Source organism: Microtus pennsylvanicus, unplaced genomic scaffold (assembly GCF_037038515.1).
Source record: "Microtus pennsylvanicus isolate mMicPen1 unplaced genomic scaffold, mMicPen1.hap1 Scaffold_321, whole genome shotgun sequence".
NCBI classification, from domain to species: domain Eukaryota; kingdom Metazoa; phylum Chordata; class Mammalia; order Rodentia; family Cricetidae; genus Microtus; species Microtus pennsylvanicus.
In genome coordinates, this window is record NW_027460950.1 from 1 (window position 1) to 17,500 (window position 17,500).

The window sequence follows — 17,500 nt, forward strand, 5'->3', positions numbered from 1 at the left end:
ATAGCAAGAGTTCATTGGGCAACTGTCCGTCTCCTGTTGCATCGTTTCAAGTTTTTCTAACTTGAGACTGGATGGTGTCAGCTGTAAGATTTTCATCTTTTGTGCTTGAATTCACTCATTGCAAAAAAAAAAAAAAAAACAAAACAAACCCTTATTTATTTTTTTATTTCACATTTTAACTTGATTTTTTTTCTTTTTATGAGACAGGAATTGGCTTTTTATTTATGCTCCAGACAATCTATCTCACTACATGGCCCAGGACTTCTTCTTTCTGAACACTTCTTCTGCAAATAAAATCTTTTTTTTTTAAATTATTTATTTATTTATTTATTTATTATGTATACAGCATTCCTTCCATGCATGACTGCAGGCCAGAAGACCCCATTACAGATGGTTGTGAGCCACCATATCGTTGCTAGTAATTGAACTCAGGACCTTTGGAAGAACAGTCAGTGCTCTTAACCTCTGAGCCATATCTACAGCCCCTGAAAATATAATCTTAAAAGAAAAAGTAAAATTAAAATGAATGGCCTGGCATTAACAAAGACAAAAAAAAAAAAAAAAAAGAAAAAGAAAAAGAAAAAGAAAAAAACCCCTGCATTTTCTTGCTTGCTTTTTTTTTTTTTCTCTTCTTTTATTATTTTTTGAGGCACGGTTTCTCTGTGTAACAGCCCTAGCTGTCCTGGAACTCAGTTTATAGACCAGGCTGTCTTGTTGGTAACGTTCTCTTTTTATTCTTATTTCCTATCTGTAAATCCACATTTCTCTCTCTCTCTCTCTCTCTCTCTCTCTCTCTCTCTCTCTCTCTCTCTCTCTCTCGCTTTCTCTCTCTCTCAATTTATTTATTTTTTTGTTTGGTTTTGTGTTTTGCTTTATGAGACAGGGTTTCTCTGCTGCTTTGGAGACTGTTCTTGGAACTAGCTCCTTTCTTGTAGACCAGGCTGGCCTAAAACTTCCAGAGATCCTGCCTCTGCCAGATATGGAGTCAGTGCTCTTGAATGCCTTCATCTGGTGAGGTCAAAATATACCCCCCCCACACACACACCAAACACAAACACAGGCACAGGCACACCCAGAGACACATAAATAAACTTTTCAATTAAGAGCCTGGAGAGCTAGTTTGGCGGCTCTTCCTGAGAAATTGGGGTCAATTCCCAGCACCTGCATGGTTAAATAAATCATAAAAAAAATTCTTTAAGAAATTGAAATTAAACTACACAACTGGAAACACTGTCTCAAATAAAAGGAAAATAAAATGTAAAAGAGTGCAGTGCTAAGTGCAGTTATGAAAATGTTTGGAAATATGACACCTTCCCTGTCTCCCCCACATACACAGGCACACCGAGAGAGGTTTAAATAAAATTTGAAATTGGCTGGGCAGTGGTGGTGGCACATGCCTTTATTCCCAGCACACATGGGGCAGAGGCAGGTGAATTTCTTGGGAGTTGGAAGCCAGCCTGGTCTACAAGAGCTAGTTCCAGATCAGCTAGGACTGTTTCCCAGGGAAACCCTGTCTCGAAAAACAAAACAAAAAAATTAAAATTGAAGTAAATGTACAAGCCAAAGCTACAGGCCCTGGCTTCCACTCCTGCCCCTGAGGGCACCCGGTAAAAGTGAGAAGGCAGATTTCAGAGACTAGTAAAGTTCAAGGTCACCAGCCCTTCCTAACAGCTAGAACTCCTTGCTGAACCATTAAAGGGTGAGTCTAAGGAGGGCAGTGGTGGCGCACGCCTTTACTCCCAGCACTCGGAGGCGGAGGCAGGCAGATCTCTGGGAGTTCCAGGACAGGCACCAAAGCTACAGAGAAACCTTGTCTCAAAAAACCAATAAATAATATAATATAATATAATATAAAGGGTGAGGCTACAACTTGATTGGTCTGCTTAGATATGCATTTTTAAAATTTTTTTTTGGTTTTTTTAGATATGCATATTTTTGTTAGAGTCGTTTTTGTTTTACTGGGCAGGAAAAGATATCCAAGTGGAAATTTTTCCACAGCTGCTTTAATTTTCTCAGACTCTTTATTTAGTATGAGAAGTGGGGTAGGTTGTACAAACACAACTACTGAAGAAAAGAAACCCCAAGAAAGCAAGTGAGTGGTTGCCATGGTGAAATGTCTTTGAAAGGCATTTAGGTGACTGGGAACTGCCCTTGCTGCCTCCCTCCTTTCCTCACTCTCACCAGTCCATAATTGTGGCAGCCCCTTGGCCCACATAGTCCTTTCACTGATCGGTCAGACACACTCTTTGCTTTATTTTTTAATTTTTGAATTATGGGTGAAGTCAATTCATTGAGCTCTTAGATTATTATTATTATTATTATTATTAATTTATTTGTGGTTTTTCTACATAGGGATTCCCTGTGTATGCTTGTTTGCCCTGGAACTCACTTTGTAGACAAGGCTGGCCTCAGACTCACAGAGATCTAGCTGCCCCTGCCTCTACCTCTGCCTGCTAGTGCCGGAATAAAAGGCCTGTACTAAACACATGTTTAGTTTCTCTGTGTCTGTCGTCTCTTTGCCTGCAGAACAAGGTAGCCTCAAACTCACAGCAATCTGCCTGCCTCTGCCTCTCCTGATCTCTGAGGGCTGAGAACTGAGAATAAAGAAATGTGCTGCCCAAAATATACTGCTGCTGCTGCTGCTGCTGCTGCTATTAAAAAAAATAAATTAAAATAAAATAACCTGAGATAAACAAAGAAAAAAAGGACAACACCAGTTTTTCTTCCTTCTTTTCTTCCTTCCTTCCTTGTTTTTTTTTTTTTTTTTTTTGTTTTCTTCTTTTATTATTTTTTTGGTACAGGGTTTCTCTGTATAATACCTTTAACTCACTATATAAACCAGGCTGTCATCTTGGTGACATTATGGTTTTGTTTCTTATTTCCTGTTTGATCATTTCTTCTCTCTCTCTCTCTCTCTCTCTCTCTCTCTCTCTCTCTCTCTCTCTCTCTCTCTCTCACACACACACACACACACACACACACACAGAGATTTAATTTATGTTTTTTATTTTTGTTTGTGTTTTTGTTTTGATTTTCAAGGCAGGGTTTTCTCTGTTGCTTTGGAGCCTGTCTTTGAAACTAGCTCTCGTCGACCAGACTGGCCTCAAACTCCCAGAGATCCACCTGCCTCTCTGCCAGATATGGAACCAGTCCTTTTGAATGCTTTCATCCTTCCTGGTCTTTAAAAATTTGAAATGAAACTAAGTTCTACACAACTGGAAAGACTCAAATAAAAGTTAAATAAAATGTTCTGAAATAGGACACCTTCCCTGTCCTCCCCACAAGGTCACACTTGGTGCAGACAGACCAAGAGATACAAACAAAATTTGAAATTAAACTAAATGTACATGAAACTAACAGAATGAGATACCAAAAACTTAGTTGGGTTGTCACTGTGGTACACATCTTTTATTCTATCATCCAAGAGACAGAGACAGGTGTACCTCTGTGAATTCCCAGGCTTTGTAGAAAGGCCCCCGTCCCAAATTAAATAAATAAATAAATATATATATGTTCAACCAAAAAAAAAAAAAGGAAGAAAAGAAGAAAGAAACATTATGAACTGTCTCCTTGTTTCTAGAAACTTGTTTTGATTTGCATTTCTCTGATGACTAAGGGTGTTGAACATTTCCTTAAGTGTCTTTCAGCCATTTTAGATTCCTTGGTTGAGTGTTCTCTGTTTAAGTCTGTACTCCATTTTGTGAATTGGATTATTTGTTCTTGAGATGACCAATGTCTTGAGTTCTTTGTATGTTTTGGAGCTCAGACCTCTGTCTGATGTGGGGTTAGTGAAGATCTTTTTCGTTTTGTCTTGTTGGCCATTTCCTTTGCTTTACAGAAGAAGCTTTGCAGTTTCAGGAGGTCCCATTGATTCATTTTGTTTCTCTCAGAGTCCCTGCTACTGGAGTTAGATTTAGGAAGCGGTCTCCTGTGCTGATGCGTTCAAATGCGTTTGATATTTTTATTTTTATATTCTTTTATTGTGGATGAAGTCAATTATTTGAACTCTCAAATATTTTTATTGTTATTATCTCTTTATTTGTTTGTTTATTTGTGGTTTTTCAACATAGGGTTTCGTTGTGTACCCTTGTATGCCCTGGGACTCACTTTGTACACAAGAAAGACTGGCCTCAGACTCACAGAGAGCCATCTGCCTCTGCCTCCTAATGCTGGGATTAAAGGCTAAACAACCTTTTTTATATATTTATTTTTCTAATAATTTATTTTATCGGCATTGGTGTTTTGCCTTAAACTCACAGTGATCTGCCTGCCTTGGTCTCCCTGATCTTGGAGGTGTTTTTATCATCTCTCTCTCTCTCTCTCTCTCTCTCTCTCTCTCTCTCTCTCTCTCTCTCTGTCTCTCTCTCTGTGTCTGGCTATCTAGCTATCTATCCATTCATTTATTTATTTTTTGGTTGTTCTTGTTGTTTTCTGAGACAGGATTTCTCTCTAGCTTTGGAGTCTGTCCTGGATCCAGACCTGGTCACAGCTGTACCGGAAAATAAAATAAAACAAACAAACAAAAACAAAAACAAAGCAAAGCAAAGCAAAAGCCAGGCAGGACTGTATGGTTGACCTTCCCTTTTCCCCTCCCCCATGGGCTCCTCAGAGGCGGTGCGGCCTCCTGCAGGGAATCCACAGAGCCTCTGCCCAAGGCTCTCCAGGGAACCCACTCTCTCCCTTTCCCCCAGTCCCAGGGCTGCCGGCCACATCTATCTCAGGCATAGGTGGCGGGCACTCTGGCTATCCGGGACGTGACAGACACAGACACACAGAAGCAGGGAGGAACGGTGCCCACTCTCTCACTAGATGCAGGCATGCAGGAGGAACAATGAAAGAATGAGAACTGGAGAGATGGAATTTCTGGAATGTCCAGAAACCACATGGTGGGGATCTAGTGCCCTCTTCTGGTGACAGGGAGTACAGCACAGATTTGGGTTCTTGTGCTCCTGAGATGTAACCCCCACAAGGCAGCAGCTCATAAGTGATTGTAAATCCAGTTTCACACGACTGCACATAAAATAAAGTTAAATAAATCATAAAAAATTCTTTAAAAATTTGAAATTAAAATAAGTTCTACACAACCGGAAAGACTGTCTCAAATAAAAGTAAAATAAAATGTTCTAAAATAGGACAACTTCCCTGCCCCCCACCCCCACAGGGACACACTTGGTGCAGACCAAGAGATACAAACAAAATTTGAAATTAAACTAAATGTACAAGAAACTGAGCCTGGTTATTGTGGTGCACATCTTTTATTCTATCATCAAAGAGACAGAGGCAGGTGGACCTCTGTGAATTCCCAGGCTTTATAGAGAGGCCCCCAACCCAAATAAAAAAAAAAACATATATAAAAGTTTAACCAAACACCACCCCCCCCCCAAAAAAAAGGAAGGAAGGAAAGAAGAAGGAGACATTATAAACTGTCTCCTTGGTCCTAGAAACTGGATCATGGGAATTTAGGACCTATGAGACAGTGCACGAGTCTTGTGATCTCACTTGGTAGATGAGTCTGGATTTTAACTCACAGATGTCCTTCTGCCTGTGTCTCCCACGTGCTGGGATAAAGGGTTCCCTAATTCTTGAATGGCATATGGAAAGTAGTTATTTCTACTTGGTTTGCGTTTGATTTTTTTTTTTAAAAAAAATCCATGCCTACTTATTTATTTATTTTTGGTTTTTCACGACAGGGTTTCTCTGTAGCTTTGGAACTAACCCTTGTAGACCAGGCTGGCCTCAAATTCACAAAGATCCACCTGCCTTTGCCTCCCAAGTGCTGGGATTAAAGGAATGTGCCACCACTACCCGCCTTTGTTTCTTTTATTTATTTTTGTTAAGCTCTACATTTTTCTTTCCTCTCTTTCCATGCCTCCCCTTCCACCCTCTCCCAAGGTTCCCATGCTCTCAGGAGATCTTGTCTTTTTCTACTACTCATGTATTTTAGATCTATGTATGTCTCTCTTAGGGTCCTCATTGTTGTCTAGGTTCTCTGGGATTGTGATTTGTGAGCTTTATGTTTAAAAATCACTTATGAGTGAGTATATGTGGTAATTGTCTTTTAGGGTCTGGGTTACTTTCCTCAAAATGATGTTTCCTAGCTTCATCCATTTGCCTGCAAAATTCAAGATGTCATTATTCTTTTCTGCTCTGTAGTGTAGTAAGTACTCCATTGTGTAAGTATACCACGTTTTCCTCATCCATTCTTCAGTCAGAGGGCATTTAGGCTGTTTCCAGGTTCTGGCTATGACAAACAATGCTGCTATGAGCATAGTTGAGCCCATGTCCTCGTGGCACAATTGAGCATCCTTTACATATATATACCTAAACGTGGTATTGCTGGGTCTTGAGGAAGGTTGTTTCCTAATTTTCTGAGAAATCGCCACACTGACATCCAAAGGGGGCTGTACCAGCTTGCATTCCCACCAGCGATGCAGGAGAGTTCCCTTTTCCCCACATCCTCTCCAGCATAAGTTGTCATCAGTGTTTTAGATCTTGGCCATTCTTACAGGTATAAAGTGGAATCTCAGAGCTGTTTTGATTTACATATCTCTGATGACTAAGGGTGTTGAACATTTCCTTAAGTGTCTGTCAGCCATTTTAGATTTCTCGGTTGAGAGTTCTCTGTTTAGGTCTGTACCTCCATGTTGTGAACTGGATTATTTGTTCTTGAAATGACCAATGTCTTGAGTTCTTTGTATATTTTGGAGCTCAGACCTCTGTCTGATGTGGGGTTAGTGAAGATCTTTGCCCATTCTGTAAGGCCGTCGTTTTGTCTTGTTGGCCATGTCCTTTGCTTTACAGAAGAAGCTTTTCAGTTTCAGGAGGTCCCATTGATTCATTTTGTTTCTCTCAGAGTCCCTGCTACTGGAGTTAGATTTAGGAAGTGGTCTCCTGTGCCGATGCGTTCAAATGCTTTTTTTAAAAAAATAAATATTTATTTATTATGTATACAATATTCTTTCTGTGTGTATGTCTGAAGGCCAGAAGAGAGCACCAGACCCTATTACAGATGGTTGTGAGCCACCATGTGGTTGCTGGGAATTGAACTCAGGACCTTTGGAAGAGCAGGCAATGCTCTTAACCGCTGAGCCATCTCTCCAGCCCCCGTTCAAATGCTTTTGATATTTTTATTTTTATATTTTTTTTTTATTGTGGATGAGGTCAATTATTTGAACTCTCAAATATTTTTATTGTTATTATCTGTTTGTTTATTTGTGGTTTTGCAACACGGGGTTTCCTTGTGTATCCTTGTATGCCCTGGGACTCACTTTGTAAACAAGACTGGCCTCAGACTCACAGAGATCCGCCTGCCTCTGCCTTCTAGTGATGGCATTAAAGGCGTACACTAAACACATTTTTTTTTGAAAACAGGGTTTTTCTGTGTCACTTTGCCTGTCCTGAATCTCAATCTGCAGAACAAAGTAGCCTTAAACTCACAGTGATCTGCCTGCTTTGGTCTCCCTGATCTTGGAGGTGTTTTATCATCTATCTATCTATCTATCTATCTATCTATCTATCTATCTATCTATCTATCTATCATCTATCCATTCATTTCATTTATTAGTTTATTTATTTATTTATTTTTTTTTTGTTTTCTGAGACAGGGTTTCTCTCTAGCTTTCCTTCTTGCTTGCTTGCTTGATTTTTTTGCTTTCTTGCTCTCTTGCTTTTTTCCCCCTTCTTTTATTAGTTAGTTCTTGAGGCACGGTTTCTCCGTGTAACAGCCCTAGCTGTTCTCTCTCTCTCTCTCTCTCTCTCTCTCTCTCTCTCTCTCTCTCAAATATGTTTGGTTTTGTGTTTTGCTTTATGAGACAGGGTTTCTCTGCTGCTTTGGAGACTGTTGTTAAAACTAGCTCCTTTCTTGTAGACCAGGCTGTCCTAAAACTCCCAATGATCCTGTTTCTGCTAAATATGGAGCCAGTGCTCTTGAATGCCTTTGTCTGGTGAGGTCAAAAGCCACCCCCCCACACACAACCCCCCCCCAACACACACACAAACCAAACACAGGCACAGGCACACCCAGAGACACATAAATAAACTTTTAAATTAAGAAGAGCCTGGAGAGCTAGTTTCGCGGCTCTTCCAGAGAAATTGGGTTCAATTCCCAGCACCTGCATGGCAGCTCATAGTGATTGTAAATTCAGTTTCTGGGTGATCTGACATCTTCAGACCATTGCACATAAAATAAAGTTAAGAAAATCATAAAAAAATTCCTTAAGAAATTGAAATTTAACTAAGTCCCACACAATTGGAAACACTCTCAAATAAAAGTAAAATAAATGGAAAAGAATACAGTGCTAAGTGCAGTTATGAAAATGTTTTGAAATGTGATACCTTCCCTGTCTCCCCCACATACACAAGCCACACTGAGAGATTTAAATAAAATCTGGGTAATCATTTATGTATCTGGCCTATGTCAGAGGGGCAGGGGAAGCTGAAGCCTTGTCCTTTGGGCTCCAGGTTCTCAGTACTGCGTCAAAAACTCAAGTGTATAGTGAGCCCATGTCTGTCCTGCCGGCAGCACTCAGGAACTGGGAATACAAGGATCAGGAGATCATCTTCAACAACCCAGCAAGTGCAAACCATCCTGGTGGGAAAGAGACCCTCTAAAAGAAATCAATAAAATGACATTTTTATTTTTTTCTGTCGGAAGTGAAAATGTTCCAAATAATTCACTGCATCAGTATTCCTGGAAATGATATCAAAGTCAGAATTTTTCTTTTTTTTTTAACATTTTATTTTATTCTTATTATTTTCATTTTTATTTTTTTGGTTTTTCGAGACAGGGTTTCTCTGTGGTTTTGGAGCCTGTCCTGGAACTAGCTCTTGTAGACCAGGCTGGTCTCGAAATCACAGAGATCCGCCTGCCTCTGCCTCCCAAGTGCTGGGATTAAAGGCGTGCGCCACCACTGCCTGGCGTAAATCAGAATTTTTCATATTATTCCATGGCTGTTGTAATTTTCTCTGTGGCAGACAGAGGCAGGCAGATCTCTGTGAGTTTGAGGCCAGCCTGGTCATCTACAGTTCCAGGACAGGTGCCAAAGCTAAGAGAATCCTTGTCTCAGAAAATTTTTTTCTCTGCGTCTCACGTGTCGTGTGTCTTTCTCTAAGCAGGCCCAGGAATCCTAAGCGCCTGTAGGTGATCTAGGAAATCTCCTGTAGCAGGGGCCCTGGCCTCCACTCCTGGCCCCTGAGGGCACCTGGTAAAAGTGAGAAGGCAGATTTCAGAGACTAGTAAAGTTCAAGGTCACCAGCCCTTCCCAACAGCTAGAACCTTTAAAGGGTGAGGCTACAACTTAATTGGCCTGCTTAGATATGGATATTTTTGTTGTGGTTCTTGTTTTACAGGGCAGGAACAGACATCCAAGTGGGAATTTTCCACAGCTGTTTTAATTTTCTCAGACTCGGTATTTAGTATGAGAAGTGGGGTGTGGGGTTGTACAAACACAACTACTGAAAAAGAACCCTAAGAAAGCAGGCCTCCCTCCCTCCCTCCTTCCTTCCCTCCCTCCCTCCCTCCCTCCCTCCCTCCCTCCCTCCCTCCCTCCCTCTCTCCCTCAGTTCCTCCCTCTCACCAAGCCATAATTGTGGCAGCCCCTTGGCCCACATAGTCCTTTCACTGATCAGTCAGACACACTCTTTTTTTATTTTTGAATTTTGGGTGAAGTCAATTAATTGAGCTCTTAGATGATGATGATGATGATTATTATTATTAGTTTATTTGTGTTTTTTTTTACATAGAGGTTCCCTGTGTCCCTGGAACTCACTTTGTAGACAAGGCTGGCCTCAGACTCACAGAGATCTAGCTGCCCCTGCCTCTACCTCTGCTTCCTAGTGCCGGAATTAAAGGCCTGTACTAAACACACTTTCCCCCCCTAAGTCAGGGTTTCTCTGTGTCTGTCGCTTTGCCTGTCCTAAAACTCACACTGCAGAACGAGGTGGCCTCAAACTCACAGCGATTTGCCTGTTTCTGCCTCTCCTGATTTCTGAGGGCTGAGAACTGAGAATAAAGAAATGTGCTGCCCAAAATATACTGCCGCTGCTGCAATTAAAAAAATAAATTAAAATAAAATAACCTGAGATAAACAAAGAAAAAAAGGAAAACACCTGTTTTTTCCTTCCTTCCTTCCTTCCTTCCTTCCTTCCTTCCTTTCTTTTTCCTTACTTGTTTTTTTTCTGTTTTCTTCTTTTATTATTATTATTTTTGGTGCAGGGTTTCTCTGTATAATACCTTTAACTCACTATATAAACCAGGCTGTCATCTTGGTAACATTATGGTTTTGTATTTTCTTATTTCTTGTCTGTAAATCAACAAATCAACATTTCTTCTCTCTCTCTCACACTCATTTAATTTATGTTTTATTTTATTTTTGGTTTGTGTTCTTGTTTTGATTTTCAAGGAAGGGTTTCTCTGTTGCTTTGGAGCCTGTCTTTGGAACTAGCTCTTGTCAACCAGGCTGGCTGGCCTCAAACTCCCAGAGATCCACCTGCCTCTCTGCCAGATATGGAACCAGTCATCTTGGTTAGTTCAAAAGCCACCCCATAAACACACACACACACAACACACACACACACACACACACACACACACACACACACACACACACACACAGAGGCACATCCAGAGAAACATATTTTTTTTTTTTTTTTTTTTTTTTTTTTTTTTTGGTTTTTCGAGACAGGGTTTCTCTGTGGCTTTGGAGCCTGTCCTGGAACTAGCTCTGTAGACCAGGCTGGTCTCGAACTCACAGAGATCCGCCTGCCTCTGCTTCCCGAGTGCTGGGATTAAAGGCTTGCGCCACCACTGCCCTGCGATGCCCCTACTATAAAAATGGGTTTCAGAAACCGGCCTTTTGCCACAGTGTCAGAAGCCCAAACTCTGCCTGTGGTCTCAGCTAGCTGATAAGCTTCTGTGACTCGCGGTGTGTTTGTATTTTTAAGTTTGTTTTTGGTTTATTAGACTTGGTGGTGTTCTCATCTTTGCATGACCCCCCCCCCCCTCGACCCAACATTTAAGTGTCTTTCAACCATTTTAGATCCCTCTGTTGAGAGTTCTCTGTTTAGGTCTGTACTCCATTTTTTAAAATTGGATTATTTGTTCTTTGGATGACCAATTTCTCGACTTCTTTGTGTATTTTGGAGATTAGTGAAGATCTTTTCCCATTCTGTAAGGCCGTCGTTTTGTCTTGTTGGCCATGTTCTTTGCTTTACAGAAGCTTTTCAGTTTCAGGAGGTCTCACTTATTAATTGTTTCTCTCAGTGTCTGTTTTTTTTTCTTTTTTTTCTTTCTTTTTTTTTCTTTTTTTCTTTTTTCTTCTTTTTTTTCTCTCTTTAGTTTTTTTCTTTGTTCTTTTTTTTTGTTGTTTTTTTTTCTTTTTTTTTTCTTTTTTTTCTTTTTCTCTCAGTGTCTGTGCTACTGGGGTTCTATTTAGCAAGCGTTCTCCTGTGCCAATGTGTTCAAGTGCATTTGATATTTTTATTTTTATATTCTTTTATTGTGGATGAAGTCAATTATTTGAACTCTCAAATATTTTTATTGTTATTATCTCTCTATTTGTTTGCTTATTTGTGGTTGTTCAACATAAGGTTTCGTTGTGTACCCTTGTATGCCCTGGGACTCACTTTGTAGACAAGACTGGCCTCAGACTCACGGAGAGTCATCTGCCTCTGCCTCCTAGTGCTGAGATTAAAGGCATGCACTAAACACCTTTTCTATATATTTATTTTCCTAATAATTTATTTATTTTCATTTTATTGGCATTGGTGTTTTGCCTGCATGTATGTCTATCTGAGGGTGTCCGATCTTGGAGTTACCGACAGCTGTTGACTGCCATGTGGGTGGTAAGGAATTGAACCTGGGTCCTCTGGAAGAGCAGTCAGAACTCTTAACCACAGAGCCATCTCTCCAGGCCCCACCTTTTTTTTGAAAACAGGGTTTCTCTGTGTCACTTTGCCTGGCCTTGAATCTCAATCTGCAGAACAAGGGAGCCTTAAACTCACAGTGATCTGCCTGCCTTGGTCTCCCTGATCTTGGAGGTGTTTTTATCATCTCTCTGTCTGGCTATCTAGCTATCTATCCATCTATTTATTTATTTATTTATTTATTTATTTATTTATTTATTTTTTTGTTTGTTTTCTGAGACAGGATTTCTCTCTAGCTTTGGAGTCTGTCCTGGATCCAGACCTGGTCACAGCTGTACCTGGAAACAAACCAAAACAAAAACAAAGCAAAGCAAAGCAAAAGCCAGGCAGGACTGTATGGTTGACCTTCCCTTTTCCCCTCCCCCATGGGCTCCTCAGAGGCGGTGCGGCCTCCTGCAGGGGAATCCACAGAGCCTCTGCCCAAGGCTCTCCAGGGAACCCACTCTCTCCCTTTCCCGCAGCCCCAGGGCTGCCGGCCACATCTATCTCAGGCGTAGGTGGCGGGCACTCTGGCTATCCGGGACGTGACAGACACAGATACATAGAAGCAGGGAGGAACGGTGCCCACTCTCTCACTAGATGCAGGCATGCAGGAGGAACAATGAAAGAATGAGAACTGGAGAGATGGAATTTCTGGAATGTCCAGAAACCACATGGTGGGGATCTAGTGACCTCTTCTGGTGACAGGGAGTACAGCAGAGATTTGGGTTCTTGTGCTCCTGAGACCTACCCCAATTTAATAGTGACATTATCCTATCATACCCTATATATCACGTATAGGCTTGCTTGATATCACACACATACACTGCCTGCATTTCTGCCTGACCCCTGTGAGAGAGCCTGGTACCTTCAGAAGACAGAAGATGGGGTGTGGGTCTGTCTGTCTGTCTATCTGTCCATCTATTCTTCCATAAAGTATTTATTCCTTTTTTGTTTGTTTTGTGACAGGGTTTCTCTCTAGTTCTCTCTAATTGAGTCAGTCCTGGAACTAGCTCTTGGAGACCAGAACGAGTGCTGGAATTAAAGGCGTGTCCCACCATTACCTGGTTAGAAGTCTTTTTAAAAAGTAGGCAATCAGAGCTACAAATTTCCTCATAGGACTGATTTTACTGTGTGCCAGGGTTTGTGTAGGGTTTTGCTTTCATTTTCTTGAGTGAATCTCCCCCCCCCCCCCCCCGTCTCTCTTATTCTAGAGCTCTGTTTTGTCTTCCATGAGCTCTGAGGGGCACTTGGCTTGAGTGTGATACACACACAGACTTACTATTAAGGAAAGTTCAAGATCAAGATCCTTTCCTAACTCTGTGACCTTGCAACAGAGAAGTTTCAAGGGGTGTGAAGGGTGTGCCTACTGACACTGGAATTCATTTGATCTGCTAGGCAGCAAATGCTATGGATTGTGTATGTGTGTGTCTCTGTTAGTTTAGGTGTCTTTCCAGTCAACGTTGGTGTAATTACCGTGCGTCTGTATATTCAGTGCTGTGATCCTTTCAAATGGTTGTGAAGGGAGCCCTAGCCTAGGAATGACTTCAGTGACGCGTTATTTTCCTTTCCTAACTCTGTGACTTTGCAACAGAGAAGTTTCAAAGGGTGTGAAGGGTGTGCCTACAGCTCCACTGGCCTTCCTTGACGTGTACAGCTGTTGCCTTTCCTGTCAACATTCTTGTTGGAGTTGGGAAATTGCTGATTTGAACTCAGCTAATTTCATGGAATAGCCAGCCCTGGCTGTCCCTGAACTCATTTTTATAGACCAGGCTGTCCTTTTGGTGACTTTCTATTTTTTTTTTTCTTCCTCTTATTTTTCTATCTGCAGTCAACAGGACTGTGCACCTGTATATTCACTGCTCTGATCCTTCTCTCCCTTCCTTCCTTCCTTCCTTCCTTCCTTCCTTCCTTCCTTCCTTTCTTCCTTTCTTTCATATGTCTGCCCACTCACGAAAACCCAAAAATTTCTAGCCTCCCAACGCAATTAACAATAACTAAAATTTTAGTAAACTGGCATTTCAAAAAGGCAGGCAGGCAGGCAGGCAGGCCTGGATGGTGGTTGTGAAGGGAGCCCTGGCCTAGTCATATCCTCTGCCATGACTGTAACTCAGGAGCTCTAAAGGGTCTGGGAAGCTGCTTTCATGCTTCTGCTGCTGGGCATTTATTTATTTATTTATTTATTTATTTATTTATTTATTTATTTATTTATCTGGCTTATGTGGGAGGGGAAGGGAAAGCCAAAGCCTTGTCCTATGGGCTCCACGCTCTCAGTAGTGTCTCATAAACTCGAGTGTGAGGGCCCATGTCTGTCATGTCAGCAGCACTCAGAAACTGAAAACACGAGGATCGGGAGATCATCTTCAGCAACTCAGCAAGTGCGAACCATCGTGGTGGGGAAACAGACCCTCTCCAAGAAATGACTAAAGTGACCTGTTTATTTTTTCTGTTCTAAGTGAAAATGTTCACAACACATCACTATGACGATATTATTCCCGGAAATGAAATCCGAGTGGGATTTTTGAAACACTATTTTTATTTCATTATTATTATTGTTTTTTTTTTGTTTTGTTTTAAAAAAAACTATTCCACGTCTGTTTTAATTTTCTCTGACTCGGTATTTAGTCTGAGAAGTGTGGGCTGAGGGCGTGGGGAGTGGGGTGAAGAAAAAGAACCGCAAGCAAGCAAGCAAGCAAGCAAGCAAGCAAGCAAGCAAGCAAGCAAGCAAGCAGTGGCCATGGTGAAAGGAGACCTTAGATGGCAGGGAACTGCCGTTGCCGCCTCCTTCCCTCCCTTCCTCCCTCGGTCCCTCGGTCCCCCTCGGTCCCCCTCGGTCCCCCTCGGTCCCTCCCTCTCACCATGCCCTAATGGTTGCAGAAGCCCCTGGCCCATCTAGTCCTGTCACCGATCTGTCAGACACGCTCTTTGTTTCCCCGTGAGCGAGCGATCGATTCGCCTGCTTTCCTAGCTGCCTGTGGTCTCGGTCGTACTTTCGTTTTCGTAGCCCCGAATGTCCAGCCCGGCCCGCCGTTCACCGTGTTCGGGGGTGGGATGGGGAGGGGTGGGGGAACCGACAGGGGAGTTCCCTGTCCTGTTGTGGGCCCGTGCCACCTCCGGGCGTGAGCGTGGAAGGACGCTGTCACGCCAGAGAAGGTGAAGACGCCGCCGCCGCGGTCGCGGCCGAACGAGCGAGCGAGCGAGCGATCTATGGCGGTCGGTTGTCGGGCGCCCCCTAGCGGTGGCCTTTTTCTGCAACGCTCCTGGTCCTCGGTCGTTGACGAGGACGGGGCGAAATGGCTTTTGTGAGGCGGAAAGAATGACGAGAGTCCCGGCCCGGCAGGCGGGTGTGTCCCGGAGTCGGTGTCGTGCTTGGGGACGGTCTCTGTGTAGGAGGTTGTGCCGGAAGAGTCACCCATGGGTGTGTGCGTTGGGGATGGAACCCAGTGACGGGACCAGCTGGAGAGGGTGCTGGGAGACTTGAGCGGGTCGACCAGAAGGCTTCAGTCGTTCGCGTACTCCCGCTAGGTGTCGGGTCCACCCGGGCACAGGATCGGTGAAATACCTCGGCTTTAAAAGTTGCTTTTCCCTTTCTTTTTCTCTCTTCTAAAGAGCCCTGGGACCCGGCGACCCGAGGCCGAGAGGAGGCGATGGTTGATCCCGGCTTCCCCGCTGCCCCGTCACGGACTCGTTGGGGTCTCGGACCTTTTTTTTTTTTTTTTTTTTTTTCCTTCCTCTTGCCAGGAACCCTCGGTCCTCAGCAGCGGCGGGCCTTGCCATCCTGAGGCCGAGAGGAGGCCGTGGTCCCGGCTTTCTCGCCTCCCTGTTCCGGACTCTCGGAGCTTTTTTATTTTCTTCCTCTTGCCAGGAACCCTCGGTCCTCAGCGGCGGGCCTTGCCATGCTGAGGCCGAGAGGAGGCCGTGGTCCCGGCTTCCTCGCCTCCCTGGTCCGGACTCTCGGAGCTTTTTTATTAATATTCTTCCTCTTGCCAGGAACCCTCGGTCCTCAGCGGCGGGCCTTGCCATGCTGAGGCCGAGAGGAGGCCGTGGTCCCATCTTTCTCGCCTCCCTGGTCCGGACTCGTTGGTGTCTCGGAGCTCTCCCCCGCCCCTTTCTCCTGCCCTCGGTCTTGCGAGAGCCCAGCGGCGGGCCTCGTGTTCTCGAGGCCGAGAGGAGGTGGTGGTCCCGGCTCCCCTGTTCACTGGTCCCCGGTTTCTTGGACTCGAGATCCCCCCCCCCAAGTTTTTCTTCTTGCCCTTCTCCATCCCTAGCGGCTGGTCGCAGGGTCCTCGGCCGGGAGGAGGCTGGGCGCCCGGCTTTCTGGCATGTCCACCTCGCTCTCTCGGTCCTTTCATGGTTATGAGGTCGACCAGTTGTTCCTTTGAGGGTCGGTTCTCTTGTTTATGGGGACATTTTTGGGACATTTCACCCAGCCTCACTTTCAGGAGTTCTGTGTGGTCTGTGAATGACTCCCCGTACCTGTTGCCATTCTTCTAATAATTGCTATCTGTCCTTATTGTACCTGCAGATAGGTGCTGACACGCTGTCCTTTAATTGGGTGACATTAAAGGACGCTAGGTGGCGGTCTCTCTTCCGAGCCTCACTGGGTGTTATTTTCCCCCGTCTAGCCCAGCCCGCGTCTCGCTGCTGTGCTTTCCCGTGAGGCTTTTTGAGATGACCGGCTTCCTTGCAAAAGCCCGTGGTGAAGCGTGTCAGGCGTCCCCGCTTCGTGGTTTGTCACCCGTTCTGTTTGGATGGTGGGACCCGTCTCTCGATGCTGCTCCCTTACCGTCCCGGTGCTTTTTTTTTTTTTTTCTTTTTTTTTTGCGGGCGGGGACCAGGTTGTGGAGCTCCCGAGTCTCCTCCATGGTCCTCTGCTCCCGTGTGCCTCCCGAGCGCACCGGTTTTTTTTTTTTATCCCCCCTCCCAGCTTGTGGAGCTCCCGAGTCTCCATGAGTCCTTTTTGGGTTGAGGGTGGCCCGGCCCTTCTGCTGCCTCATGTTATGTGCCTCCCGAGTGCACTCCTCTTTAATTGGATTCCCTGTTGACCCCCCACCGCTCTTTTTTGGTGTGGAGGTGTGAAGGGTTTTCTTTTTTTTTTTTTTTTTTTTTTCTGTGGCATGTGTTGGGTCTGTGGTTGATCTCTCGCTCGATTCTTCCCGGTTCTGCTTTGTTGATCGATGTGGTGCGCTTGCCCTGTGTTCATTCGGGCCGGAGGCCTAAGCCGCGCCAGGCGAGGGACGGACATTCATGGCGAATGGCGGCCGCTCTTCTCGTTCTGCCAGCGGGCCCCTCGTCTCTCCTCCCCACCTTTACCGGTGGTGTGTGGAAGGCAGGGGTGCGGTTATCCGACCCGAGCCCTGTGAAAGCCCCCCCGCACTCCTCGCTGTGGTTCGTGGGGGTTCCTGTGAGGCGCGCCGGGTGCTTTGTTCCCCGTCGCGCGTTTCGCTATGCCCACCGCGTGTGGGTCTGTTTGGCCCTCCTCCCTCCGAGCCGGGGGAGGGTCGGCTGATTGCCGCGTTACGTGCCCCTCCCGACCGGGCTCGTGTGCACGCGCCTTGCTTGTGATCCTCGTGGTGCTCCTGGAGCGTTCCAGGCCGAT